Source organism: Dermacentor variabilis, chromosome 11 (assembly GCF_050947875.1).
Source record: "Dermacentor variabilis isolate Ectoservices chromosome 11, ASM5094787v1, whole genome shotgun sequence".
In the NCBI taxonomy this organism is placed as follows: domain Eukaryota; kingdom Metazoa; phylum Arthropoda; class Arachnida; order Ixodida; family Ixodidae; genus Dermacentor; species Dermacentor variabilis.
In genome coordinates this window covers 18,639,911-18,666,666 of record NC_134578.1, presented here as the reverse complement: position 1 = coordinate 18,666,666, position 26,756 = coordinate 18,639,911, and the positions used below count along the sequence as shown (strand labels likewise).

Sequence of the window (26,756 nt, the reverse complement as noted above, 5' to 3'; positions counted from 1 at the left end):
ATGCGGCACGTTATAAACCTTTCGGGCTGCGCCTTCATTCAAATCGATGACGTCCCTTTATAACCGAATTCGCTATAATTGTCTGGAAGAATGTATGAAGCCTTCGAGGCTACGTATTGTGCGTATTGGCTCTTGAGGCACCGTAGTGAGAAGAAGACTGTAGCAGCGTCTTATCTCTTTTGCCCACGTTTATTTTCTACATTAGGCTGCACTGAAGTATAAGTGCAATTTTAACCGAGCCAAACCTGGCTCTAGAGGCTTCGGACTTGATAGTTTGCAAAAAAAAAGTATCAGTTTTCTTATTAAACCTTGCTGGGCTATATTATGCGTACGTGTAATGTTGCGATGAAGTGTACTGAGAGCTTTGAATATTTAATGAGGCCAAAAGCTAGAACAGAAGACGAAAACACCGTGTGTACCTCCTCAATGATGTTATCGCCCAATAGACTAGCCGTCATTGATTCGCAATACAGTTTTCATTAAAACCATTCCAAGAGAACATACCGCGAAACCACACGAGGAGCACGATATCCGACAAGACGGCGAAGAGAAAGAAATGCAGTACCACCTTCGCGCATACGCAGAGAACCAATAAAGTTAAAAGCAGTAAAGCTTGTAAGGCGTCTGTCCTAACATTGTCCATATTCTCTGACATCCGAGGTAAATTTGATTTTACATAAGAACTTCCTGGACGTTGCCATTGCACCATATGTTTCGAGATTTGTTTGTATGAAAGGGATTCTGAGTCCACATCATTTTCATACGACGAATAGGGAAAAACTATTCAATAGGAAATAGCGAAGGGCTTTTCTGGTTCCCGTGAGCAGGAAATAAATCTTCACTAGGGAATAGGGAAGAAAATGGTTCTGGTTCTCGTGACTAGAAAAGAACTGTATAATAGGGAATAGGAAAGAAGAACTGTTCTGGTTCTCGCGAACAGAGAACAACTGTTCAATAAGGAATCGGGAAGAAGAAGAACTATTCTAGTTCTTGGGCAAAGGGAAGAACTCTGCAATTTCGAATGCCTGGAGTAACCTAAAAAGGAAGAATACGGCGTCATATTGGAGAAACAGAACGGACGCCTGTCGAGTTCCGGATAAAGTGTACTATTACCTAATTTTAGCCAGAAACGCTGCGCTATATTGGCCCAGCTAGTACTCGACTTCAACATGTCGGTTGAAGGTTTTGTTAATCATACCTCCTTCGAGAAAATAATGCCTTCGAGATATCGAAATCGAGCTATGTTAGAACGCAGTTTGTGTTGTAAAATATGGGGAACTCAGGACGGTGACATTGAAGCAAAAATGGCCGTCGGTGAAAGGAAAATTGTTAAGGGTGAGCGATCAATTGGCTAGAAGTCAGAACGGCACCGAAGCAAGCCTACAGAGAGAGGACTTTGCAAGCGGACTTCCCAGAACTCTTCCGGAAATTGTTCATAATATATTTCATTCGATTCTATTAGAAACATTATTTAAACCAATCGTAGTCAACAGAAACACAACTTAAGTGTTTGTAGCAACTTTTCTTTTAAAAGTGGGAAACTATGTTCTGCATGTTCTATACTCGGTTATGGACGCCGGGAGCGCCGGTTTCATTCCGCAGATGGAGCCTGAATTACGATTGACGTAGTAGTTAGGCAAAGACCGTCGTTTCTTAGCGTACAACGCTATGCGGGAAACCTTTTGCGTTGACGTCTGTCTTCCCTCCGTGATTGCATCAGTGGCCGCTCGCGAATACAGATGCCGGCATTGCGTCGTACTAACGCGTTTAAATAAAATTAAAGAAAATGACTGAAACGGCCTACTTGTGATGTCATTCCAATCGGGCATACTACATATTTCAAACTCATTTTAGTATGTCGAGATGAAATACGCTTAAACGGTAATGTAGCGTATATGTTGTCGTTATATACTGGCACAGTGTTTGTTGACTATCCCCAGGCTACTTTCGCTGAGTTCCACAATGTTATTCCGCTTTGAAGTTCCACCTATAGTTTACTTATGAGGAGTAACAAAATACCGACGAGATTCGTAAACTGGCTCTCATAGACTTGGGGACATGTTTGCATAAATTAGATAAAATTCTAGAGCGTGGCAGCTGTTGACGTTTGGTGGCTTCACAACGCTAAACCAGGCAAGTAATTCAAAGTGCTGCGTAAGCTAGGGCCGCAGCAAAGAATAGCGGAAGGCTATCGGCAAAAGCGATGTTCGGTTCTGACTGAGATCAAAATTTGCTCTTTAAGCAATAAGCGTAGAAGCGATTTAATCTATAGTCGATGCGATCTCATTTCAAAGATTTCTTCTCCACACTCTGTCTGCCCACCCATTCTCGTGCGAAAGGTCGCTGCTTCTTTTCAACGAGAAAATCCTGTTGTGTTAACTGGTATTCTTTCTGCTCAAGCTAATACCGTCTCACCCAAGCCCACCCTCTCTCCTTCGTCCTCCTCCCCTCGCGCTATTTCCTGAAGCCGTTATTTTAGACGGTACTCATAAATGAAGCAATCCTGGGCCAGACGTATCTCCGTACCAGAAGTGGGTCGTCTGGAGAGACTAATGAAAAAATAAATAAAAAAGAAAACATAGGCCAAGTGCACCTCACAAAGTTGGTTTTGCAAGGGAGTCTGGCTTTTTGGAAGCACCAGCTTACTTCTGGACGCAGACGACACTTTGAACTTGATTACGCAATCACGTTCTCAGGATAAATGTCTCGTTTCCTAATCAAAATCGCAGTCGACAGAGGAAGTCGAAGAGCTGAACTTATTTCGAAAAGAAAAAAAAAGCAGGAAAATTCGAATGACTTGCTCCTGCTGGACTAACATTTATTTTGATGTTATTAGGTAACGCTGCTCACAACCTGCGCGTTGAAAAAATACTCGCTATTGACGACAGCTTGTTATGAGGCTGGAGCGCTTACACGAATTCTCATTGCTAAGCGGACAGATTTTCTCCAGTCACTTTCACTTTGCTCGAGTGACCTATAGCTTTGCTTGAGAAACTGTGTAAGGTCTGTGAAAAAAGTTTAATCTATTTTGTGGCAGCGTCCCCGGCGGTTCTTTGCGCAAGGCACAATACGCTGCTCTCACGTTCCCTCTATCAGTGATACTGAAAAAAAAAAATAATAAAACAGCAGTTAGCTCTGTGCTGCGAGAACAATGAGAAATACTTGCTCTTTTTTGCGTGTGCAGAAAACGCTTGATTATAATCACCACAATATCAAAACTCTTTGCCTGCACAACGTATTGCCAATGTCGTTCACCGTTTTTTTAGTGTTGGTGTGACTCCCCCCAATGGCAGCATAATTTTTTTTCACCAAAATTTGCGCTCAAGCCCGTTTATGTACTTATTTCTTTCATTCAGTCCTGACGCTACCTTATCCTATATCAAGATCTTCATTATGTTTTCATTCGAGAGTTTGTCAAAACTACTTTGACAGCGGCTAAGGTAAACTAATACGTCTTCTATTACAACTGCTCCTTTCCAGAAGCCGTGACTAAGAATTTCTTTGATGTAGCTGCTATCACTCGCGTTCACAAGCATATTCGCATTTACCACCAACACATGCCTGTTCCACACCGCATTCGCTGTGGCATCATAGAATAACCGGAGTCTCTCTCGAAACAGTAGGGGGAAAACGGAAAATGAATATGAACGTTTTATTTATTCTTCAAGCCAACCCAGCAAAATGGGCGATCAAAAGTTACATGTTGCAAAGTATTTGCATGCCAAATTCAATTTATTTCAGTTTTATTCGAACGTAAGATGATGCCGTGTTGCGAAAGTCGTGAACAAAACATGCCACACTTGGGGGCCGGACAGGCCACCCATTCACGTCTTGCGCTGGCAACAAGCGAGACAAGCTGCGTTCTGCATTTTCGGCTCTAAAACCTGGCGACACATGTGCGAGGCGACGTACGTTCGCCTCGTTATAACTGAACGTCACTGTACAGTAATGAAACAAGATCATGTCAGGCGCACTATCGAACGCACCCGCAAACTGGGTCGTGCACTGCTAACTGCGCTTCTCTCTCGAGAAAGAAGCTATGCTTGAACCCTATATACGCCAAGTGCACACAGGGATCCCGTATAGCATTCTGCCTTGTTGCCGTCTTAAATATTCATGGCCCTCCTGCCAGCCCAATTAGCGCAGAAATAGTCGAGCGAGTCACGTCCGGCAGAGACTGCAAACGAAAGCAACTTCTTTCTAAGTACCACACCGTCCTCGCTGAAGAGAAGCTGTAATTACGCTGTCGTCGTTGGCACGTGACAGCGCCAAGGGTCTGTTAACTGTCGCACCAGTGGATGCACATACGCGTGCTGTGTTGCCGCCTCATCATACATGCGTCGTTTCTTTTGATGTCTTCTTTTGTCTAGCTTTCCAGTTATAATTGCAGCTCGTACTGACTTAGAGTTGCCTGTGAAGAGACATCCTGTATTAAAAAAGTACAAATAAATATACGTTTTGGTTTACGCCGTCTTAAAGGAATTGAAGAGCTTGGAGAGAGGCTCTGAATGATTTTGACCACCTGACTCCTCTAACGTGCAGGAAAACTCCGCTGCTTGCGAGTTTTCGCATTGCAGTATTATCGCTTTACAAGAACAACGACCGCTAATCGAACGCTCTTAATTTGAATGGAGCCAGGCGCCTGACCGATCAGCAAAAAAGGCGAGCAATTCACAGAAAAGAAAGCTGATAGTCTACCTTTCTTATCGTGTCTCGTGCTGCTAGACATCAGTGAATGTCTACGAACTACTAGTCTACGAATGTCTACGAACTAGAATTAATTAGTAAAGCCCACGTGCCGCCACTGCCCCCCCCCCCCCCCAGAAGCGACGGTTCCTCACAATCACGGAAAGTAATCTCTAAAACTGTGCTTTCGCGTATCGAAGCAGCCTGAAGTGATTGCAAAGACCGGAAAAACGACACTGTCGCCATGGATGAAACTGCACCTTCACGCTGGCCGGGAATCATTAACTCTTCTTGTTACGCAGGAGCGTATCTGTAGGGTGTCCCAAATAAGTTTAGCCAGAGTTTAATAATATGCGAATGCCACGTGGCTGGACAGAAACCAAGGTAATGTTGTTTGCCGTCGCCTTGGAGATACTCGCATTATTTTCTGCATTCCACCTAATTACATAATTGGCCGCAAATAATTCATCAATCTCTCAAATCTTAAAATTAGGTGAAAAGTGTCAATGAAAGCATTGCAGAGCGACATGAAAAACTCCCGATACAGCTATCTATTGCTCAATACGTGCTGCATAAAAGTGTTCTTTTTTCCGAGCGCGAATGAAGCCCGCGAATGCACGCGAACTGCCGCGAGCGTGCAGTCGCGCGACAATATTACGTGCATTTGCAGGCATCTTTCACGCTCGGAAAAAAAAAACATTTTTATGTAGCACGCATTGAGCCACAGAAAGCTGTGAGTTTCTGATGTCGCCCTGTGATTTTCCCATTGACACTTCTTATGTAAATATAACAATTGAGAATTTGAGTCAATAATAAGGACTAGTTATCTAATTAGGCTGAATGAAAAAACATAATTTGAGTACCTCCAAGCAACGGCAAATAACATTACCTTGGTTCTGTCCAGCTACGTGGCCTTCGCATATTTTTAAAACTCTGGTTCAACTTAGCTGGGAATCCTGGTCATAAGCCAATGCCTCCTTTACTAGATGCCCGCCGCGTTGCTCGCTCTGCCATTGTAGCGGCGGTTCCCTTAGTTCGGCATAAATTCCGTGAGGCGGCACTCGTTGCCATTTCAACTTCCGGCGGATGTGGCAGCGGCGGCTGAAATGCTTCCGCCGGCGCGTTATATGCGCAAGCGTGTGTTAGCGAGCGTTATCGCGGGCCTCCGAGATGGTGACAGATGCCTCGGTAATCTCAGAGGTTGCGTCACGTGATCTAAGCTGCAGAGGTTCGCCATGAGAGGGGAGCTCGTTGCCTTTTCGCGGAGACGAGAAAAGGGAGAGGGCACGGAACCGAGTTTACCGGACAACGCGGCAGGCATCTAGTGAAGGAGGCATTGCATAAGCCTTTCAGGCACGTGATGGTGCATGCTATAGGCCAAGAGATGGCTTAGTCAAGGTGATAATTGTCGTGGATCGGGGCACACTGTTTCGCAATCCGAATCGCCCAAAACAAGCGGTGGTGGCCTACCATAAACAGGGTCGCCTATCCCCGAGGTCATGCTATGCGAGGCCCTGACATCTGGGTTGAAACGGAGACCCACACTGCGAGAGTGGCACACACCTACAAGTGCAACCGAGAGAGACGCAGATGTTATGTAATACTAGCAGCAACCTCTTTTACAAAAAGTTCAGTAACAGCTTCGAAAATGCATCTAATTTCATCTTTATATGCAACGAAATTAAAGCTTTATTGCCTGACTGCATTTTATTTTTTAATGTTGCGCGTGTAAGGCCCGTGGAGGAATGGCGTCAATTTTTCCTTAGAAGGACAGCGTCGGTGAACGTATTTCGGAGGGCAGAGCTGACGATGGTATAGAGAGGGCGAATTGGAAATTTTGTGCATCGCAGATAAATCCTCCAGAATTAGGACGGCCGTAACCACTTTTGTCAGCCTGCTGCTTTTTTCTGTAAATGAGTGCGGAGCAAGAGTAATGGCCGAAGTCGGGTGATTTCTCCTGTCAATCCGACAGGTATCGTAAAAACAAGGTTACGCGCGTGCTTGAACCGTGCACCAAGTATGTTTAACGCAGGTCACCCCAATTCTTCCACGGTGGGCACTGGAGTATAGCTCACCGGGAGGACGTGTGCGTGCGGCTTCTTCGGTTCTCAGGCTTTGCAGCCACAATAGCGTTACCTTTCTTTCTTTTTCCGGCAGGCACTGTGAGAACATTAGCTTTAGGCCTTCCGTTCGCGAGCTTGAATTACCAATTCTGTGTAGCCGAATGGCCGGGTGGGGCTTAACTTCAGGTCGCATTAAGGTCCTTGGACTGTGCGGCACGTATGAATATTTTAGTACGGGCTGATCGAACTTTGTATGTCGGGGTTACTTGCGATGGAGGCGAACGAGTCCCTTGTACTTTGCTTGAGAAATGGCTTCCAGTGCAGTGTTTTTCAGAAGGGCTTCCCACCGTCTCCACATCTGAATGCTGTTGGGACCGTTGCTTATGCGAGGGAAATATTGTTTTTTCATATCTTTCTTGCTTACGTTCCGTCTAGAAGACGTCTGCTACAGCGAAGTACTCACCCGGGCAGAGTGCGGAGACGATATAGAAAGATGGTAGAGAGAGAGTGAGAGAGAGAGAGTCAGATATGTTTAAGAAAAATACATTTCGTTGCTTTGTGAAGCTGACGTTTGTTCAGACTACTTTCCACTGCGGGTATTTTCAGACGCTGTAATTTTCTTCCGTAACACAATTTTTTTCGGCAAAGCATCTCCACTTGTTGTTGATGGCTGTGCCGACATTATTTAGGCAAAGCATCTCCACTTGTCGTTGATGGCTGCACCGACATTATTTCGGCAAAGCATCGCCCCTTGTCGTTGATGGTTGTGCCGACACTCCTTCTACGACAACTGTTAATTATTTAAAGCTTGCATCTTCCTGTGAACGTCTGAATTTATTTTCAAATAATACGAAATGGGAATACATTCAGTTCTTGTGCCTATGCTTTCGCTCATGTAAACACACAGGGTGTTTCAGCGAACACTTTCGAAACTTCTAAAGGTTGCCTGTGGCAAATAGTACAATTCTAGTTGATGAACCGGTCTGCTCGGAGAGGCGGGCATTAATCGCACACGAAATTGAAACGCACGACCGAGTACCTAGCGAAATTCACTAATTAAATTTTTAACTAATTACTATATGGCCATATTGTATTTTACAAATTCTAGCCGCGGAGTTCGCAAGGCGGATCCACTTGGAGCGAATCCTTAGGGTGACACCAGTTTCGAGGTATAAATTCCCGAACTTTGTGGAGAAATGCATCAGCGTTCCAGTTACTTTTGTGCTTTAATGAGTAAAACGACGTTTTGTTAAGAAAGTAAATGGACCGCCGTTGCATTTCGTGAATTAATATCTTGAAACAGGTGTCATCCTGAGCACTTATTCCAAGTGCCTGAGAACTCTACGACTAGAATTTGTAAACTGAAATATGGCCCATAAGGTAATCAGCTAAATTTTTAATGCGTGAATTTTTTACTTAATTAGTAGATTATGTATTTTAATGTTTTTTTTTTTTTACCCAGCATGGTTGCTCAGTGGCTATGGTGTGGGGTTATGCTGAGCACGAGGTCGCGGGATAGAATCCCCGCCACGGCGGCCGCATTTCGATGTGGGCGAAATGCGAAAACACCCGTGTACTTAGATTTAGGTGCACGTTAAAGGACCCCAGGTGGTCGAAATTTCCGGAGTCCTCCACGACGGCGTGTCTCATAATCAGAAAGTTGTTTTCGCACATAAAACCCCATAATCTTAATTTCATTTTTTTTTGCGCCAGTAAAGTGCGCCTCTTCGAGTAGACCAACTCATAAACAAGAATTGCTCTATCTGCCACAGGAAACCTTTACATTTTTTCAAAGTGTTCGCTGAAACACCCTGTGCATCGAATGTACTAATAAGTGAAAACACGGCTTTAATATATATAGTTCCCCAAAGACCAAAGTGAAATCACTCAAATATATGTATGCAGCCGGCCACTTACAGAACAAAGAAAAACGTGTCATGCTTATTCACTGTGACATACACGCGAAAACTTTTTTTAGTGCCGACCAGCATTGCAGAACCAAATCACCTATAACGTTTTCTTTTGATATTCTTGTTCAGTTATTCTTTAAGACATTTATTAATATATCACCCAGCAATGCGTTTGATAGATTATGTACTTGCTGAATATTAGGCGCTATAGTAACCTTAAATAACGTTAAATTCAACTAAGCGAACATCTTTTTTTTTGCATTCCCTCTGATTTGAATACGCACGATGCTATTCAGATTTCAGTAGACAAGAGTATGTCTGAAGGCAATCATATCCCCTACAGGTTGCGAACAAGTGATTCTGGTGCTGGCTACTGCTCGCTTAAGGTTCTTCGTGCGCGCGTCGTACTTAAAGCTAATGCACCGTAGTTCAGTACAGTATGCATGTACTTGTGCACAATTCGTTATTCGAATGCAATACCTTAAATATAAGGCACACCCGACGGCACAGTCTGAAGTCTACTCTGCAAATTTAATCTCGACCTGAGTGCACCGACGCAAGGCACCCCTTATGTGGTTGGTGTTGCCTTGACGAAAGCTGATTCAGCGCAAACTGAAATGGCTGACGTTGCGGCATTCGATTTCTACAGGTTCTAAGAAATCATTGGCCAATTGCACCTATGTCTTCGATTTTACACGCAAAGGCCATCATTGTCCAGTGCAATTGGAACGATTGGAAATATTGTCCACTTACTCTGTTGATTCTTGTGGGATACTGTCTCCGCTAATCATTTGGCCCCGATGCAGTGAAGACTTTTGCACTTCTTGAGGACCACCGCTCTTTAGGAACGTCTTCGACGGCATAGCGCTGTCCGCACAATCTAGATCCTATTCACCACGTATTGTTTCCCTTTCGAGCGCAGTAGAAACAGCTAGCCCCTTCCCTGGCTGATTTCCCTGCGTTATCTCTATCTCTACAAATCATTCTTTTCTACCTTTTTTCCTTTCTTTCACTCTCCGCATTGTACAAACATGAGTGCAGTATATCAGGGCCATTTGCGCACCTCTGGTTTTATGGCACTGAGCCGTGCTTCCTTAAGGGCTGCAGAATACAGTGCCAACCTTTCCCTTCTTCATAAAGAACCACTCCTCTCTATCTCATGGTGCAACAATGTAGGATTAGCTGCATAAGTACTGAAGTTGCAGATCTCTTTCGACACATACTACTATCTTTTTCGAAAGCAGAACAACACGAGCTCGTTACACCCAGCAAATTTCCACTAACTAGGAACATGTTTGCTTACTCAGCTCAGAACCGTATTGCTGTGTACTGTGCCCTTGAATCGCTCGAGCATTCGCTCACCTCTGTCTTCCTCACTTTTCGCTTAGCATTACTTTGCGCTTCGAGATGTGGATCTTTTATCATCGTGTTTCATGGTTAGTTGCAATAGGCAAACGCAAATGTTCATTGTAAGCAAAATACTGTAGCTGTAGGCCCACCACCAGCTGGGGACACACCCCAAGATTCCATTAGCTTTCACGATGTCTAGTCAGCTGGCCCAGGGAAAATTTGCGCTGCACTGCGCCTCCCCCCCCCCCCCCCATTAAGCTGGTGCTCAGCTAGCTCTGTTTATTCATCCATATTCTATCGGCAGCCATATTTCAAGCGAAGGCTTTCCTGGCTCACATGTGCTGCCGCTTGTGTATGTAGTTGATTAGCATGAACCAAATGAACGTCAAGCACTGGGCCATGAATAATCGGATCGGATCACTTTTACAGCTTGGCGCGCTCGAAAGGATTTCGTTATCAGCCACGTGTAATTTTTCAGCTGCCCTGAAGCACAGCGAACTTGAAGCGTTGTTGCGAAAAAGAAAAAAAAAGTAAGAAAGAGGCATCGCCCACGATTTCACCATCAGGCACGCACACGCCAACGCGAGCTCCAAATATATTTAGAATCTCGGTGCACTTAGCGAGAACGAACACGTAGTGTAGCTTCATGAAGCAGTGTCGTGGAGTTAAAGTGGTTTGAGCAAAATGTGAGATTTCTTCTTTTTGTATCGGTGCCCCTTGGCAACAAGTTTTTTTTTTTTTACCGCACTGCGTGCCAGTGACAAGAAAGATGGAGGAGCTTCAGCTTAGATAATGGCAAAGTTTCGATGTTAGTCGCCTCGAAAAGGGGGTTGCATTTCCATCAATGACGACCAAAGAGGATTGCTGAGATGGAGGGAGGAGTTGGAGCTGGCGATGCTTGCGACGCTTCACTTTGCATCACAAAGCTTGGACAGAGAGATTAGTCTGCATGCTTATATTGAGAGACAGCGGCTTATCTTATTCTCGTTTTCTTCAGATGGGCTTATAGTGCTAAGAATACGACACGTATATGTTCGGCCAAGTTGGATTCAAAAGTGAAGTGATCGTGTTTTGATAATTTTCATTTTAGTTTCCTAGGCTTAGAGTGCTAAGAATATGACACATATATGTTCGGACTAGTTTGACTCAAAAGTGAAGTGAAGATATCACGTTGTGTTAGTTCTTATTTAGGTGTCTCGCCTTCCTTCTTCTAGGGCCTTTCTCTCCCCTCTCCCTCGCAGAGTAGCTTGCGGGCAAATAATACACCGGGAACCCTCTCTCCTTTTAAATAAACACCTTTCTCGCTCTCAAGTAGCAACGATGAAGGTCACACAATTATGACAATATATTGGTTATAACTAAATGCCGGGCGGATATCTTAGGGAAAATAATTTAGACAATTTAGATATTCTCTACAGATTTCAGGTAGGCTGTTCTACCTTCTTATAGACTTGCTCTTTTTTTTCTCTAGAGAAAACATTCATACTTTTCACGGAAAAATATCGTAATGACTGTTTTATTTTTGGTTTAAGCGTGGCCCTTTGACTTCCCCGTGGGCTGTTTGCAAAATCTTGTCTGCAAGCAGCAGTCCACAAATTGGTCAACAACATAAGTTCACATGCTATGCGTGTACATTCTACATATCTTAATATATGCGAAAAAAAGCATTTATTTCACTACAATACACCACTTTGGTCTGTGTGACCTTCATACAGTGACCGTGTAAAAAGAATGTCTAGACCGCACGACGAATCGAAGTCGGGCCTGCAGCATGTAGAGTAAATACCGATCCTCTGCATCATGCCATGAGTTGAAAATTTTGGAGGACGCTTAAGCTGCGCCTTTAAGAGTGGAACGGGAGAGCGTTGAAAGACCCCTTACTGCTTTTCATGCTTCCCGGCAACTGCAGCTTATGTAACCGTAACATTTACCGGGAAACGCTGGGTTCGAACGCTATGCATGAAGGCGAGCTTTCTGGTAAAAACGCGGTCATTTTGCGGCGTGAATCGGTCTCCTGCTATTGTTCCGAACTTTTAACATTTCACTCTGAGAAGCGCTAACATAAAGGACATGCGCTGTCGGTGTTTTATGTTTCTTCGCATTTTTTGTGGGCTGCCTTCCTCAAAAATTTGAGGAATAAATTTGAAAATGATGAAAGACGAGGTATGAGCAACTTTGGTGGTAGAGAAGTGGTTCAGTATCCGTGGTCCTGAAATGTGCGGAGGCACGCCTGACGCCTACGTGGGCCGCCGATGCCGTATTTTCAGCGACACGGGCTCCTTAACGCTTTCGCGTTAACGAACTTCTAAAGGGGCGCGCAACACGTGTGAATGAAGACCGGAAATGCAGCGCCGCGGTTGTGTTGCCAGGATATCGATGTGCAAACATGGCCCTCGCGTTCAGGGTTTAGAAGGCTTCCAGTAGAGGTGCGGCGGTGCGTGCGGCTGCCGGTCAGGGCAGGTTTGCCGCGTGTTGCCCTCTCCTGGTACACGCGACGGCAGTATGGCTGCTTTCTCCGCTTCCGGCAGGAGGCGACACAAGTTTATGCTTGCGCCGTCGCGGCAGCAGCTCGCATCCCCATAACCGAAGGAAGATTTGCACTTTTTTTCTACTTAAGAACGAGGCAATTAACTGTGGCAAGTGTTACGCTGAACGACGTGGACTCCAAATTTCCATCCTCCTGCAAAATATCACCAAGAGTTGTACGTTAAGCACAAAATCTTTTTTCGAACAATAGGCCAAGCGAAATGTGCAGGAGTCTGTGCACGTATGTATGTATGTATGTATGTATGTATGTATGTATGTATGTATGTATGTATGTATGTATGTATGTATGTATGTATGTATGTATGTATGTATGTATGTATGTATGTATGTATGTATGTACTTCTTGCTGAAGGAAGGATGATTTGAAAGAAATTTTATCTTACTTCCGCAAGAATGCTTTCAAAAGCCATTAACGTATTGGGCTGCGTGCAAAACATTTGTGGGTTTCAATATCTGCACTTTTTATGCCTTTGAAATTATCCATGGAAGCTTCTTTTACTTTGCAGTAGTATTTACCTTCCGTTTACTGTCGAGTCTCTCGGTGTCTTGCGAAACAGGAAGCGGAAAAATGGGAACATTGCAGCCATTATCCGTACTTGAAAGGCGATCTGCATAGCTTAGCTTACTGATAAAGCAAGAGCGCTCGGCGAAGCGTAGTTTCGAAATTGAACATTCATCTCTCAATGCGTGTCTCGACCCATATCTTTATTTTTCTATATGAATGCACCTGAATTCCATTGAGTTTCTTAGACAGGAGGAAGTCCTACTATGTAGTTCGTTTCTCGTTTCAGTTATGTTCTCCGTTTCCTCGTGCTCATGTATTCAGCAATTTCAAGGCAACAGGAAATACGATTATAAGCAGACGGAATTTTGTCCTCCGTCTGCTTATTCCATTTTCGTGCATCTGATTCAGACTATCTTTACAGGAGTAAATGTAGTCAATGCCTCCGGGTCATCAAAAGTAATAATATGAGATCCGAAGCTTTCCTACTGTTGCGTTAGTAATTTTGTAGCTAATTGTAGCGCCGACAGATCAATAAGCACAAGATACGGAAGTGATGAGCACAAGCGTCCATTAGAGTAATTTTTATAGAAAATCTAAAGTTGAAGAAAGAACGTTTGGTGCGGATAAAATCCCAAATATCATAATAGACGAAATCTGAAAAAGTACGTTGCCATACAAATAGTGTATAATACCCGTACTTTTTTTTTGCTTTATTCGACAGAGTGCTCATTTTCTTGCTGGTACATGTAATCGCTATCAACATCGCTTCACTCTTGCAAACATAACATGCGCACCTACAGTACTAAAAAATATTTTTCGCCGGTAATGACAACTAACAATTACTTTACAAGATCTCTCTTCAATTTCGTTAGCTAAGTTGTATGGGTGTTGAATTTATCCTCGAGACGTTGCATTCTAAGGGAGCTCCTTTGTTGCGCTCATATGTATGTTGAGCTATGTTTTCCTTATTACATGTCGTTTTCCTAATACGTTTTCCTAATATATGTCGCGTCCATTGGACTCTATTGAACATAAATGACAACTCTGCGACGCAACTAAACTTCAACCAGCTGCGCAGGTTCTTGCTATCTTTGATCGGCTTACTTGCTTCTGTGAGAAAAAGACTAGCAGACACCAGTTATGTTCGGCTTAGGCTTTGGGCACATGCGCTCTTTCTCGCCAACTTCGCCACCCTACGCGTTTACAAAGCACTGACACGACGGTCAACCAAAGATCGTCGAAGAATTGCTGTCGAAGTGCTGTCGAAGAATTGGAAGCCTCCACTTGGCCCCTGACAGCAATGGATGAAACGAGTCAAGACGCTGATAGTTTCCCTCAGAAGCAGGTCTCTGTCAGAGACCAGGCGAACGGTCGCAGCTAGCAGTGGTAGTGGGTGTCTCGTGGAACGCGCCAAGGCTTGTGGTCTTTATACCCTCAAAATATGTCCTTTCTGTCATCTTTCTGGTTTGTTTTGGTCGCTATCACTAATCAAGTCGCCGCTTCTGGTAGCTGTCATCCTAACGGCATTGAATCATGTGCATTGTTTGAATAATAAATTTTGGTTCATTGATTGATTGATTCGTTGATTGATTGATTGATTGATTGATTCATTCATTCATTCATTCACTGATTGATTGATTGATTCATTCATTCATTGATCGATTGATTGATTCATTGATTCATTGATTCATGCATTGATTGATTGATTGATTGATTGATTGATTGATTGATTGATTGATTGATTGATTGATTGATTGATTGATTGATTGATTGATTGATTGATTGATTGATTGATTGATTGATTGTGCAGGTCGAAGCAAGCCGATCCACAACCAGCGCACGCGGTCTTCCCCGCAGATCAAGGACAGCTATACGCGGGTGTATCTTGGCGTAAAGAGCGTCTTTCCCGCCAAGGAAACTGCTCCTGTCTGTGGGCGGCTCCGCTACGTAGTTCTCAGTGCTGAGTGTGTTGGAAGAAAAAACTGAATTAACACAAGCTTCGTCGTGGGCCGCGATGTGTGACGGCTCCAGCTCACCGGTGATGAACAGTCAGCTTTTCGGTGAGTTGGATGCTTGATATTTTTTTCATTCGGCCTGTGTGTTCCTGTTATTGAAGAGGGAGAACGGTGCCGCAAGCAGCCTATGATCGTGAGAACCTTGCGTAAAGCATAAGAAAGGCGCAAATAACATGCGAACTCACCTGGGTAAGTGGACCAAACAGCCACCTTTAAGAAACACGCGAAAAAAAAATAGTTTGTACGTCTTCTTCCTACTACTTTAAGGCAAATTCAAATTGATAAGCACAGACACCTGAGCACTCGCGGTGAAAAATAATCAGTGAACCAACCATATTTACGTTACCCGCCGTGGTTGCTCAGTGGCTATGGTGTTGGGCTGCTGAGCATGAGGTCGCGGGATCGAATCCTGGACATGGCGGCCGCATTTCGATGGAGGCAAAATGCGAAAACACCCGTGTACTTACATTTAGGTGCACGTTAAAGAACCCCAGGTGGTCGAAATTTCCGGAGTCCTCCACTACGACGTGCCTCATAATCAGAAAGTGGTTTTGGCACGTAAAACCCCATAATTTAATTTAATATTTACGTTATTCTGCGGCACAGAGTTCACAGGGAACACAATTCACTACGCATTCTGACGGAAAGCCGTTGAAATGTGGAATGAATGCTGTTCTTGTATTGAATCATGTCGGTGCGTTTCGACATATAGATAACAACAACAACAAAAAATCTTTCAACGTGTTGAGGTGTACTTGCGTGAATCGTGTGCCTCGTGCCGATGGGTCTACAGGTTTTAGTGGTTTCGAGGTGTTCTTTTTTTTAGTTCTAGTAAACTTCGTTTCTTCATGATTCTTATGGCGCACGACCGAGACTCATATGTTGCCAGAAAATAATATCAGACGATTCTGCGCACAATAGAGGTGCTCAGTTTCTCAGGAGACTTATGCGTGAATCGCTATACGTACTTTTTTTTTACAGAACACATCTAAATGAACACGGAACCTGCACTGCGATGATTTGCGATTCTATCAGAGATTTGCTTAGAAACGCTGCATAAACTGCTGCTAGGTTACACTGTTTCATATCATTTTTTGAAATAACTGAGTGCAAATCTTGCAATGTTGATCTCGTGTCATTTTTAAGGCACACCTGTCATTCCCGCCCCAGTTTTTTCTCGTTCACTTTAACGCTCTCGCGCGCCATAAAGGTTGGGTTTCATATTGCCGAGCCTATTGTGCACTCTCCTCCTGGAAGAGCGCAGGCCAACGTACTTATGTATTAGAAAACGCTTGGAGTGATAGCGATTAGTGTTGACTGAATTGCTGTAGCTTGTAGATTATGACGGTTATTGAGCTTAATTGCCTTCCAAAGGACACACAAGGTCGATGCAAATAGCTCGCAAAGCTTTGGGCGAATAGTCATTCAGAATCAGTTGTCACTGACATCAGCAAGTGGGAGCAGCGACTGAGGCCCGACTATGTGAGGAGCCAACAAACATTAAGAAAAAAGCGTTTTTTTTTAAATTAAAACAAGTGCACGCATTGATTCATTCACACGAAAATAAAATTCCTAATCAATTTTCTATACGCTTGGTGAGGAAAGAAAAGGGCCACTCTATTTCGCTCAGAAATAACAATAAAGTGCTCTTTTCTGCGGCCACTACCAAAGTTGGCGTCTCTACCACTTGCAATGAGAGCGAGACAAAAGGGAAGGAAAGACAAGGAGGTTAGCCATACCAGTTGCAATGCAATGCACCTCTTCAAGTGCGCAGAAAGGCGCGCTCGTAAATTTCACCTGTTACAGTACGACCCCACTCACGCGTTGCGTTGTTTTGTCTGTCAACGTTTGTCTCACTTTGGTGGCGCGGCTGGCTTCGTATTTTCTTAGCCTGTTCGGTCAAAAGCAGTGAGTTACGACCGCCAGATAATTGTTTACTTTAGCTGTCTTCGTGTGGCTGCGCTGGCCAGCGGACTTTGCGTCCGACGATAGAACCAAGCACTCTACACTCAAAGCTTTCCTCAGTCTCCAAAGAAAGTCTGTTCTATGCAGGGGTGAAATTTCGACGGCTGACCTTTTGCACCATCGCTTTCCGCGCTGAAGTCTCGAAACACCCGTCGAGTCGATTGGCGGGGCATTTGAAAGTACAGTTCTTTCGGCAGGCCAGCGAAGCAAATCATGTGCCTTCGAGAACAAAATGCGTCGCTTCTGTTTTTAACGCTCATGGCGTCTCACTATTTCTCTCTTCCGCCGGAAGTGTTCCCTCATCACACAGATGGCACTAAGCTCTATCGGATGCCATGGAACCGCATAGTTTTTAACATATGGGCTTCTACAGGTATGGTAGCTTCACTACCAGGTATATTTACCTTGCTACACGCGTGTCTCAAGTCAAGACAACACTAATCATAAACGAAAAAAGCAGTCGTGAGCATTTTTAGTCGCATACCATACAACGTCATCGCTCTTTTCAACGGGGCAAGAAAGTATTCTGAGGAAAAAGAGAAAACTATCCTTGCGGTTGCTTAGGTGGTGTGAGATAGCCTGTAACAGAAATTGCTAAAGAGCAATAGGTGGACTATGGTGCATGCTTTTACAAAAATGATTTTTTTTTTAAATTTTCGGTGAGCTCTTGTTTGCAATTCCATATTACGGAAGTAATGATAAATTCATCAGGAAATTCTTTCAAGTGTTTCAGTATTATTTTCACAGCATGAACTCTTTTGACAATGAGCATAACGTTTCTCTTGGTGAAAATTATGAACGCTTTATCTGAGATTCCTTATTAGTGAAGTGAAGATGGATTCCAGCACTGTCTTTAGATCAGACATTCACTAGGGAATACAGACTAGGTTTAACAATTAGCGATGATAAATATTGCTGTAGTGTACATTGTGGTCCTTCCGTTTTGTAAAAGTTGCTAGAGAAATCCCTTACCTTTCCTTGACTGTCGTTTTCTTCAATAAGGTTTCTGTTGACTTTCAACTGAATATTATATAGGATTTTTCTATCAAGCAATATTTCACGAATACTTTTTGAGCAGGTGTCGTTTATAAAATTTGTGTCATCCTAAGTTCGTGACCCACAAAAAAGTATCAACGGGCTTTCAATTCACTTTGTTTGCTTTTAATACAAAATGAATAAATGCGGGGAGCAAAGACAAAAAGCCTGACATTATCACTATGCAAGAGGTAAAGCGAAAATAATCAAACGTGGTCATTTTGGGATGTTATGACGAAATACGATTACATAAGGACACTATCGTACGCGTATTTATTCCTTCTATACATACCTGCTTCTTTGTATGGAACCGAGAAAGGGAATTTACACCCCCCCCCACTCCCCAAATTGAGTGTTTCCTTTCCAAAACCATACGCGGCCGCTATGCTTGCAATGCGATCTAATTCCCTATATTTTCCCACCGAACCGTAAGCTCTGGGCACCCGCATACTTTGGGGACTGCGAGGAAAGCGTGCAAAATTACCTAGCGTTGTGGAGCTAACTTGCGGCTATCGCCAGAAACTACTATTCGGGATAATGAAACAAAGCATTGCGTCGCAGATCATATATTTTGGCCGGCACCGTAGCCTGCTGCGAAGTCTGCATTCCTAGCGCTTTAAGCGACGGCAACTATGCATAAGCTGTTATCCCTCGCTAATGTCGTGGGAATGTGGCCATATAGGCGACCATACCAACGTTCCAGCGCGAGTGTTCTCTTTAATTTTCTAGGCAAAGTTGGCCCTCGTTGAAATTGCGTTGCTTTCATGTATATCTGTGCCATTAGCGCCAACTCGCTTTGTGCCACTCTGTATCACATTTTGCAGGCGCTTGCAGTAGGCTTTGTACAAACTCACAGCACTTTCATTTAATGCACACATGATCGTCTTTACGTAAAAAATGATAACATTACATTTCAAGGAACGAAAGACTAGTTGTAGCAGGCTTTGAGAACAGTCTCTGGCAGTATAACGCCTTAAATACAACGAAATAAATTGAAATCCCCGGTTTCCCATTGGCGCATTAGTCCTGTGGTTCTCGCACGAAATCTAACCAATCAAACGGGGTTGCGTTACGGGCTTGCGATTAACCTTCGTTTAACCCATACGTGCTCTGACGCAGCTCTGCGGGTGCTATATTATTTTAAGATCATGTAAGGTTGCGTATATTTCAAATACAAACAGTTCAGGGCTGACTAAATCTCGTTATTTTGCTTTCGCTTTTGCGAATTTATGTATGGAGGCATGGTGTCGGATTGCGCACTTATTGCAAGTGCCATCTTTGTGACCCCATAAATGGCGGTGCAAAATTCTCATTCGCGAGTTACTACTTCCGAAACGTCTGCTGCTTGGTAATTTTTTGCTGCCGTTTCATTTGTCCATGGCTGTAACTCCTACCTCGAGACAAATCTCGCTTAGTTTGCGAAAGGAACCCACCGTGAGTTTTACGAATGGATACTTTCAATATGCTAGTAGTAAACGCGTGCTCGAAAACCAGTGTGATGTAGACTTCTCCCTATCATGCAAACAGTGTGGTGTCACTCCAAATGCTCCTTCTATCTGCCGCACCTCCGAAGTAGGCACCCGCTGGCGAAAAAAAAAAGCTATCAGCCCGTCGCATCTCCCGGCATAAGCACACTGCTTGTGTCACAATTCTTGCATGTCATACGTTAGGTCCTTGCGAATGTAAACCAGAACCTTACTACTACGGGCACACGTTGTTGAAACAGCTCTCAACCAGCTAGATAGAACACCGTTCACCTTGAAGAAGATCTTGGGACCATGGCCTCGCATATCGCAGCTACAAAGGGCCACAGAAGCTCTGCTGCGATATTTGAAGGCTACTGGATTGAATCAGCGTCTGTGATCTGGACTGAGTGACCGAACGATATACCCAGTAGACTTTCTTTTTTTGATCTTTCCGTCCCCGTTTCCCTTTCCCCAGTGTAGGGTAGCCAACCGGGCTCAGTCCTGGTTAACCTCCCTATCTTTCCTTTATCATTTGCTTGCATGTCATTTTTTTAAACTGACGGCTTCTACGAATTGCACCTTGAAATATGACTGACCTCAATATACTGGCGCAACGACGTAGTGTGGTTGTCAAGCGCATGGTGCCTTAATTTATGTCAGCCACGTGGTGATTTCTCAAGAATGGCTCTGCCGTAGTTTTAACATTCATAAAAAAATTACTTTTTGAAAGCGAATATTTTTCCAGCAAGATGGACGTCTTTCCGGGGCCGAAACCACACTTTCCATAATTTCAACTGCTGTTGCATGAATTAATTTGCTCCGTTTACATTGCTATCTTAAATTACATGCAAGTTTAACTTCGTCTACAAGTATCAGCCATACCCAGTTGTGAAAGAGCAATGCAGGAACAGTCATTACCGCGCTTTAGGTACAGAGTAAAAAACAAAACAGTGATCAATCCGGAGCTCTTCCTTACAGTGTTCTTCATAAGCGACTGTACTGATTAAGGATGTTAAACACCACGTTTTAATTAATATTATGTGTATTAGTCACGCAAATGCAAATTATTTGTTTTGAACATACATATACGAAGCGTATATAGATAATACATAATTTTTGCGCTTTAATTTCTCTGTGCCTGTGGCCTAAATTTACTGCGTTTAACTGTAGATAGACTTAGTTTCGCGTGTTTAAGTGCATCATCACAGCATAAATTTCGTGCCATAACGGTAGGTATAGAAACTGTAAATAAAACAACAAAACTCAATGTTTTAGTTAAGAGCCACGAGATCTGCTATAAAGCGCGATAATTTCAATGGAACGCTTTTTGAGCAATCGCGTGGCAAGCTTAGACACCACGCAGCTTCGGAAATGGCAAAAACGAGCTAGTAGCGCATGCAATGTCCTTGTGACGAAGCGTAGGTTGTCCCGGCAATGGTATAAGAAAATGCTAGGAGGTCGTTTACAGTTATCACCTGTAAGCCGATAGATTATGCTCAAGCTCTCTTTTTCTTTTCTCCACACAGCATAGACGGCACTGAAGTATACGCGCACACCGATGACGGCGCCTCATTCATTCCCACCTGTAGAAAAATGACGGGCCCTTAAGTTCTGTCGTCGTCCGGTCTCGGCGACTGCCCCTATTGCAAGTCCTGCGCGTCCACGTTTTCAGGAAACGAGATGCAGGGTTATTCGCGCATTACACAACACACATGCATTCACACCACAATGTGGTCCGTTTCCCAGCTGCGCAAATGTGAGTCCACACTCTCACTATTATTCACCGTTCCCAATTCACACCTCTACAAGCGGGGTGCAGGCCAACTCTTCATCACCCTCTCACCCTTCTCCATAGGCCGGAGAAAGGTGCAGCTTCAGGCTCCACCGCCGCTGAGATTCAAACCCATCCCCCCTGTGGCATTGCGCTGTTGGAAGCTGGTAAACAGAGGCTGCCATTTTGCGTGCGCTCAACGGCATGGATTGGATGCACATCCGACTACTATGTGGCTACGGCTTCAAAAATAGAGCACTTGCGTTTGCATTTTTTTGGACTGCGGCAGCTTTTGCGTTGTAAGGTAACAAAATGAATTTGCTTTACGCAGCATGGAAGTCCGCTTTTATTAAGTGCCGTTTTAAAAAAACAAATTTGCTATACAGCCCCGGAAAAAGAAGAGAACACGAAAGAAACGTCCGGCCAATGAAGGCAGCTTCTGATTGGACGATCCAAGAAACGTCGTGCCTACGTTACCAGAATTTCCAAAATCGATGACGTCACGCGAAAAGGCATTGGCATGAAAAAAGGCATTTCTACAAGATCGCACCCCAGGATGTGTTAACCGCTGGGTTGCTTTGGCGCGGATTCGCGCAGCTTTACTGCTTGGAAATTTCTTCGGGGTTTTACGCCTCACACAGACTCTGAGGTTGGCGAGTTGGCGCACCTACCTCAGAGGTCGTGACAGTCACGCCCTCCTGTGTCACTGTCGGTGTTCGACTTTCTCTCGGTAAGCGATAATTGGAGCCAAGAGAAAGGGGAAAAAAGCTTCACGAACGCAACTACCGCTGCGTTCACATCTGCGTTGGTCCTTAAATGAAATCGAAAAACATCTCGTAAGGTTTCGTGTCAGTGCTACTGAGCAGAAAGCCGAGGCGCTCGATTTTCCTGATTCTTGCTCTTTGCTCGGGTAAACGTCTAAACTGTGTACGCCGCTTGGATAGCGTTTGGAGGGTTTATTGGCCAGTTACCTGCTCCTAAGCTGGCGCACAACGTGAGGCCTACAGTTTGCGAGCACATTCTGGACCCGCCCCATACCCACCTCCGAACTCGCCCGACTGATATCGTACACTTGCGGAAAAGCACAAAAAAGTGGACGCGCGGACAGCTGCCATCTCAGCACAAATAGTGCTGAGATGTCTTATTCTTTTCTTTTTTTTTGTTAGCTGCATGTCTTGCCCTTATTCCCTCACTCATTTCCATAGTGCCTTTGGGCCCTGAAAGTATTTTTAATATAAAATAAATACATAAATAGTAGAGCGCCGCACGCGCAATACGGATGATGTCGGTTCAGCTCGAAACCGGCGGTGAGTCGTCGTTTCGTCCATTTTCGCTTCTCCTTTCCATATTACTTTTACACTACAATTAATCAACGCAGTAATATTTGGCTATCATTTACTAATTGTCTCCATCATGTATTGGCTTCGCATGCGGTTGTTATTAAGATAAAATCGAGCCCATCGGTTGCCCTCACGCTTTTAACGCGAAGGCATTATATATTCCCCATCGCGCGAAAATTCGCCGGCGTCGGCGTGACCGAAAGATGGTACCAAAAAACGTCCTACGGCGCAAAAAAAAAAAGAATCAAACGGCGTCAGAATTTTCTGGGATGGACGTCAAATTTCTCAGGGAAGTTTCGGTAAGCAAAGTAATTTAATGGCCTTGAAAAGAAAATTTGGTAAATTTCGGTCTCGGTGGTAATCGAACCCGTGCCCGCCGGGGTGGGAGAGACGATGCGCGCTTCCCTAACGCCTCGATGGCTCCACTGCTCTGGCTGACTAAAGAAGAGCCTAGTACCTGCGTCATTGCACACGTCACGCCGCGGCCATCGGCGTGACTAAAGGCGTGGCCTAGTACGTGCGACATTGGACACGTGACGGCGCAGCGAATGGGGAGGCGGTGGCGTCACGTCACGAGTGTATAAAATGAGCGCGTTCGTGACGTTTCGACTTCTACAAACGGTGTAATGCTTTCGCATTACTACACCTAAGCAGTCTTAGGTGCCTCTGCCGAATTTTTTTCTCTCATCTCGGAACCAGGTTTCTTTGAGGGTTGTATAAGCTACCACTGTGCTTGTTTCTCCGATGTCTGTCGCCTCCCTTTCCGGGCGGTGCAGAAAAGAAGGAGACGCCAAATGTATCGCGCTCTTTCTTTCCTTTTTTTTTTATTTCCGCGGCACAATCTGCTTCCCATCTGTATTGGACAGAGGGCTTCCCAATTTTCCCCGGCGCTATTTTTCGTACCGGCCACGGGCAGTGGCTGCTGTTCCCGCTGTTGTTGTTGTTGTTCGGGTAATGCGACTGGTGCTCCCTTTGAGGAGAGATTTACGCGGCTGCGCTTTTTGGAGCCTGTTGTGGATGTTCTTTGTTCCTTTCCAGATGTCCGGGTCTTTTTCGCTTACGGCTTTGGGTTCCTCTCGGGGAAGGCATTTGGCTGGCGCGAGTCTTAGTTGTGCAGCGTATGGCTTTATACTTTCGTGTACGTGTGCTTGAACGATGTTCCTTTGCCTGTCTGCTTACGCCTGTCCCATATATTCCGTCCGTATCAATCTCTGTCTTTGTCTCCTTCCTTAGGACATGTTTCTCGGCAAGAAAAGCGTGGAGCACCGAGCCTTTTGGCCAGAGTTCTTTCTTCCCGGACGCGCATTTCGTATGCCGGACTTCAATGGCGCGGTTGGTTAATAGGCTCGACTCTTATCGTTTTCATTACCCTTGCTTTAGCCTCACTACGTAAGGCTCTAGAGGGGGGAACTTTGGGCCAGTTGTTCCGACATGTTTAAAGAGGAAAAGAACCGCGACTGCAAACGGGACGTGATGAAGGAGTGGACAGGACAAGCGGTAACTGGCAACGTAAGGCTCTGTTTGTTTGCTAAGTCGATTATATCTTACGTAAAATGTAAAGGAAACGCAAGCTGCGAGTGTTGACAGAATACATTTATGCTCTGAGGCAAGGCTCTGAGAGAGAGAGAGAGAGAGAGAGAGAGAACTTTATTTGGTCCATTAAGGGTTTAGCGTTCGGTATTCGTCTTCATCATCGCTGCACATGCTTGACCTTCTTAGCAGGGTTGGGCCCCTAGTCCAGGGCTCCACTGAGCCGCGCTGCTTCGCTTGCGTGCTGCACCATTGCCCTTTGGGCGGCGAGCTCGCAGCTGGTGAGCCGGCTCTCCCACTGCTCCGCACTCGGCGTTTTGTGTTGGTGGAATGTGTAGTTACGTTTACACTCCCAGCTTGTATGGTGAAGCGTGGGGGTTGTCCCGCACCACGGGCAAGTGTTCTTAAATTGTGTAGGATACATCTTGCTTAGTATATGTAAGTTAGAGAAGGTTCCCGTTTGCAGCCTCCGCCAACTAGCTGCTTCTTGCTGTGTTAAGGCTTTGTGTGGCGGGGAGTATCTAATTCTCTGGCTTCTGTGGTAGTTCAGTAACTCTGAATAGCCGATCTCCACGGTGATGTGCTGTCCCAGGGTGTGTGGCTGCTCGACTCGGTATACGTGATCCTAGCGAGCCAAGCTGTCTGTCCTTTCATTTCCTTCTATCCCCGTGTGTGCAGGAATCCAGATTGGCTTGTGGGTTGCGATGTGTCTGAGGTGTTCTGCCTTGTGGAGGATAGCTAAGGCAGCCCTGCAGATTCTACCCTCTGTGTAGCTCCTGCATGTCTCTTTTGAATCCGTTAACAAAATTGTGGACAGTTCACGCGCTCTTTGACGACGCCCTCACGATCGTCTTCTCTGCAGCGATTAGTCTTCTCCGTAGACGTCAGCAAAGCCTTGCAGCGAAATCATCGCCAAGTTTGAGCTGTGTTCGTTTTCGTTTGTTTGGGTGATTGCTGTTTCCACAATCGTAATCGCTGCCATTTGATAACTTTCACGCATGTCGCGCTTATATGAAAAAAAAATTGAGCTAGCTGTCGTTGCTACGATGCAAGTTTGGCAGCTATATGGTGAGTTGGTGATTGTTCATGATGGGGGGGGGGGGGTTCTGCGCAACGTAAGAATGGTTTAGGGTATAAAGAGAGTACAGAGAAGAAATAGCACTGCAGGGCTTCCGCCAGATCTTTATTTACAGAATAATAGCAGCATATATACAGGTGTCTGAAAAAAAAACAAGATCCAGTGATAACGGAAGCGAGGCAAATCGCTTGTAGCAGGCGCCTGCAGTTATCCTACAACCCGGCCAGACAATCACGCTGAAGCCGTGATAGTTCGATAGAAGAAGTGCTTACGCCGCAGACACGAAGCTTAGAAATTGCTTATCCTTCAATTATCCCTGCCTTGCCACTACAACGCACTGATCAAGCAAGAAGCGGGATGCAGCCACATTAGCGGCAGTGAGTGCCGTAATGGTCCCGCGCCACATTACACACATTATTTCTGCGCTCACGCAGCCTATCGTTGAGGCATCTGCCGGTCTGCCCAAAATATATTTTTTTCACACACCAGTGGAATCAAGTGCAGGGAATGAATCGGGACCTGTGCTGGTCAGGACACTATGAAACGTTAGCGCGAAGTGCGTCCACGTGTTTGCACAGTTCCGGCAGCCTCTCAGGTGCCGAAAAAAGAGCCCCCTCCCCCTCACACACACACCCCCGCAGGCTGGCCAATATCTTTAAGCCTGTGCGAAACGTTGTCTATGTAGGGTAGAACGACTACCCGGCCTTTCACGAAGCTGTCATGCATTTCGGGCTTTTCGCTCCGTTTGACGAACTTCAGTAATTTATTGGCCATTGCAGAAACCAAGTGGTTTGATTAGTCAGCGCGTACTATTGTGCGAAGCTGCAATGTATCGCGTCGGCAGGACCACTGGGCAGGACCGCGTTGGCGGAGCAACGGTTGGTGATGCACCTATTAACTAACTTCGAGCGGGCCGTGTTAAATAAAAAAAACACGTTTATGTCAGCGCTAGTTTTCCTCTGGACTCTTTTTTTTCTACACTCATTCATGCGCTGCTCGAAACAGCGCCGTGCACTGAGATAGTAAGTGATCTTTCCAATATGGGAGATGGTTAACACATTTTAATAGTTTAATATTTGCACACAACTGAAAGTCTGGCTAGTGGGTGCTGATGGACCGATGGATGCTATGAGCATTCTCTTTAAAACGGGACGGTGAGTTGCGCCACCAACCCCATGCTGTTATTTTGCCTAATGTTCTACCTATCTTGTGCATCTTTTTTTTTTTAATCGCACAAGGAACTCCTATCATCAAACTTTGTGAAGCACTATACTGGGAACTTTGTTTTTATGCGCCTCCGTTTTGTGGTCTCCCAACTTTCTGCGACGAAATGCCCAATCGGCTTTTACTTATCTCTATTGCGGACGGGTTCCTCTCTGCTATCCCTGTACGCGAGGGCTTCAACAAGGCTAGCGCAACCTAAACCAACAGCTGGGTAATCTTCGCATTCTAACAAAGCATGGTCCATCGTTTCCCTAGCTTTTTTGCTGAAACG

The 26,756-nt window shown here is 44.9% G+C and overlaps 1 long non-coding RNA gene across 1 annotated transcript in view; it reads left to right on the top strand.

Moving 5' to 3' along the window:
- Positions 1 to 26,756, top strand: part of LOC142564359 (uncharacterized) — a 198,308-nt gene that overhangs the window by 142,419 nt on the left and 29,133 nt on the right. The window contains exon 3 of the long non-coding RNA XR_012824566.1: positions 14,872 to 15,121. This is a non-coding gene — a long non-coding RNA (uncharacterized LOC142564359). The remainder of the gene's footprint in view (positions 1 to 14,871; positions 15,122 to 26,756) is intronic.